The 4160-nt window shown below is 48.2% G+C and overlaps 1 pseudogene; it reads right to left on the bottom strand.

The window, feature by feature from the left end:
* Positions 1–961: 961 nt before the first annotated feature.
* Positions 962–4160, bottom strand: part of LOC116359785 (dachshund homolog 1-like) — an 83091-nt pseudogene continuing 79892 nt past the window's right edge.

The following is a 4160-nucleotide window of genomic DNA, read 5'->3' as shown; positions in this document are numbered from 1 at the left end:
CATGCTGTCAGTGATAGGTAAACCTGTCCTTGACTTGTCATTCATGCTGTCAGTGATAGGTAACCTGTCCTTGACTTGTCATTCATGCTGTCAGTTATAGGTAACCTGTCCTTGACTCATCATTCTCAGGAGCAATAAACTAACACGTGGTTGTTGTCATTCAAATGTATTGAGGGACTGATCGGTTTTGTAGGACTGATGGGTATTGAGGGACTGATGGGTTTTGTAGGACTGATGGGTATTGAGGGACTGATGGATATTGAGGGACTGATGGGTATTGAGGGACTGATGGATATTGAGGGACTGATGGGTATTGAGGGACTGATGGGTATTGAGGGACTGATGGATATTGAGGGACTGATGGGTATTGAGGGACTGATGGGTATTGAGGGACTGATGGATATTGAGGGACTGATGGGTATTGAGGGACTGATGGGTATTGAGGGACTGGTCGGTATTGAGGGACTGATGGGTATTGAGGGACTGATGGTATTGAGGGACTGATGGGTATTGAGGGACTGATGGGTATTGAGGGACTGATGGGTATTGAGGGACTGATGGGTGTTGAGGGACTGATGGGTATTGCGGGACTGATGGGTATTGAGGGACTGATGGGTATTGAGGGACTTATGGGTATTGAGGGACTGATGGATATTGAAGGACTGATGGGTATTGAGGGACTGATGGATATTGAAGGACTGATGGGTATTGAGGGACTGATGGGTATTGAGGGACTGATGGGTATTGAGGGACTGATGGGTATTGAGGGACTTATGGGTATTGAAGGACTGATGGGTATTGAGGGACTTATGGGTATTGAGGGACTGATGGGTGTGATGGGTATTGAGGGACTTATGGGTATTGAGGGACTGATGGGTGTTGAGGGACTGATGGGTATTGAGGGACTGATGGGTATTGAGGGACTGATGGGTATTGACCATTAGAAGACATAAGACTGAGACAGATGAGAATGTTTGTATTCTTTTTTCATCTAGCTGATCTACTGCATTACAATACACAATACAATCTCTTTACTTTATGTACATATCATTCCATGGGTCAGGAATCCTTTCCCTTTCATCTCATATACAACAATGGCCAAGGCCTAACTGTCATTTTTCATCACTAGAATAAACAGCAAAAACAAATATTGTAATGAAACATTGTATCAATTTATGTACAGAAATAACGTAATAAATTAACCTCTAGATTTACCGACCTTCGTGACATTATGCTTTAAAACGTTGAAATCTTATAAAACTTGAGACAGGAATACAAGTCAAACATTGGAAGTGGATTTGTCCTTCTCTGAGCATTCAGGCTGGTTTAAAATCAAGTAGAAAAATCTCTCCTTCAGTTCCACTTTGCTGTGATTGTGTTTCTGTGAAAGACATTGGTATTGCACGGAACACTGTTATCACAATTCTTTGATTATTTGTTCTGTGTTGTGTATTGTCAGTCTTTTATGACAGTGACACGTCCATGATGTTGCTGCTGCAAGTCCCTGGAATCTCTTCAATGGTGCTCGAATCGATCTTCTCTTCTCTCCATGTTGTCTTCAATACATCACTGTGGTTTCAGGAAGAGTCTTCCATCTGAGAAACAACAGGTGAAAATCAAATATGATGAGCAAAGATAGTAAACTAAGATGATGAGCAAAGATAGTAAACTAAGATGATGAGCAAAGATAGTAAACTAAGATGATGAGCAAAGATAGTAAACTAAGATGATGAGCAAAGATAGTAAACTAAGATGATGAGCAAAGATAGTAAACTAAGATGATGAGCAAAGATAGTAAACTAAGATGATGAGCAAAGATAGTAAACTAAGATGATGAGCAAAGATAGTAAACTAAGATGATGAGCAAAGATAGTAAACTAAGATGATGAGCAAAGATAATAAACTAAGATGATAAGCAAAGATAGTAAAACTAAGATGATAAGCAAAGATAGTATACTATAAGATGATAAGCAAAGATAGTATACTATAAGATGATAAGCAAAGATAGTAAACTAAGATGACCAAAGATAGTAAACTAAGATGACCAAAGATAGCAAACTAAAATACACAAGAGTATTGTTCTGTATATATAATCCAACAAGTATGTTTTCTTTTCTAGGGCCTCTTGTCTGTTAAAAACGCTCTTTGGAAAGATTTATTACTGCATGTAAGTTATGCAAATGATGTCTATGCAAATACATCAGGAGGACAATTAAGACAGCCATTAATTACGGGGCCTTGCTCTTTTTTTTTGCTTCACTGACATTAAATTAAATTTCCCTTTTAACGTTTAGATGTTTGATCTGCTAACAAAGAGGGAGCAAGTCCCTGTCGGGGAACTCTGGCAGCAGAGAGAGAGGAGGGGTAGATGGGGTCTGGAGCAGAGAGAGAGGGAGAGGGGGTTGATGGGGACTGGGAGCAGAGAGAGAGGAGGGTAGATAGGGGACTGGAGCAGAGAGAGAGGAGGGGTAGATGGGGACTGGAGCAGAGAGAGAGGAGGGGTAGATGGGGACTGGAGCAGAGAGAGAGGAGGGGTAGATGGGGACTGGAGCAGAGAGAAGAGAGGAGGGGTAGATTGGAGACTGGAGCAGAGAGAGAGGAGGGGTAGATGGGGACTGGAGCAGAGAGAGAGGAGGGGTAGATGGAGACTGGAGCAGAGAGAGAGGGAGAGGGGGTAGATGGGGACTGGAGCAGAGAGAGAGAGAGAGGAGGGTAGATGGGGACTGGAGCAGAGAGAGAGGAGGGGTTAGATGGAGACTGGAGCAGAGAGAGAGGAGGGGTAGATGGAACTGGAGCCAGAGAGAGAGGAGGGGTAGATGGAGACTGAGCAGAGAGAGAGGAGGGGTAGATGGGACTGGAGCAGAGAGAGAGAGAGAGAGGGAGAGGAGGTAGATGGGGACTGGAGCAGAGAGAGAGAGAGAGAGAGAGAGGGGGTAGATGGGGTCTGGAGCAGAGAGAGAGGAGGGGTAGATGGGGTAGATGGGGACTGGAGCAGAGAGAGAGAGAGAGGGAGAGGAGGTAGATGGGGACTGGAGCAGAGAGAGAGAGAGAGGGAGAGGGGGTAGATGGGGTCTGGAGCAGAGAGAGAGAGAGAGGGAGAGATGGGTCTGGAGCAGAGAGAGAGAGAGGAGGGGTAGATGGGGTCTGGAGCAGAGAGAGAGAGAGAGGGAGAGGAGGGGTAGATGGGGTCTGGAGCAGAAGAAGAGAGAGGGGGGGTAGAATGGGGTCTGGAGCAGAGAGAGAGAGAGGGGGTAGAATGGGGTCTGGAGCAGAGAGAGAGAGAGAGGGAGAGGAGGGGTAGATGGGGTCTGGAGCAGAGAGAGAGAGAGGGGGGGTAGATGGGGTCTGGAGCAGAGAGAGAGAGAGGGGGTAGATGGGGTCTGGAGCAGAGAGAGAGAGAGAGGGAGAGGAGGGGTAGATGGGGTCTGGAGCAGAGAGAGAGAGGGGGGGGGTAGATGGGGTCTGGAGCAGAGAGAGAGAGGGGGGGTAGATGGGGTCTGGAGCAGAGAGAGAGAGAGGGAGAGGAGGGGTAGATGGGGTCTGGAGCAGAGAGAGAGAGAGGGGGGGTAGATGGGGTCTGGAGCAGAGAGAGAGAGGGGGGGGGGTAGATGGGGTCTGGAGCAGAGAGAGAGAGAGGGGGGGTAGATGGGGTCTGGGCAGAGAGAGAGAGGGGGGGGTAGATGGGGTCTGAGCAGAGAGAGAGAGAGGGGGGGTAGATGGGGTCTGGAGTAGAGAGAGAGAGAGGGGGGGGTAGAATGGGGTCTGGAGTAGAGAGAGAGAGAGGGGGGGTAGATGGGGTCTGGAGCAGAGAAGAGAGAGAGGGGGGGTATATGGGGTCTGGAGTAGAGAGAGAGAGGGGGGGGGGGTAGATGGGGTCTGGAGCAGAGAGAGAGAGAGGGGGTAGATGGGGTCTCTGGAGCAGAGAGAGAGAGAGGGAGAGGGGGTAGATGGGGACTGGAGCAGAGAGAGAGAGGAGAGGGAGAGGGGGTAGATGGGGTCTGGAGCAGAGAGAGAGAGAGAGGGGAGAGGGGGTAGATGGGGACTGGAGCAGAGAGAGAGAGAGGGGAGAGGGGGTAGAGTGGGGTCTGGAGCAGAGAGAGAGGGAGAAGAGAGAGAGAGAGAGGGGGTAGATGGGTACTGGAGCAGAGAGAGAGAGAGAG

This window comes from Oncorhynchus kisutch, unplaced genomic scaffold (genome assembly GCF_002021735.2).
Source record: "Oncorhynchus kisutch isolate 150728-3 unplaced genomic scaffold, Okis_V2 Okis05a-Okis16b_hom, whole genome shotgun sequence".
Taxonomy (NCBI): Eukaryota; Metazoa; Chordata; class Actinopteri; order Salmoniformes; family Salmonidae; genus Oncorhynchus; species Oncorhynchus kisutch.
This window is presented reverse-complemented; position numbering and strand designations above follow the sequence as displayed.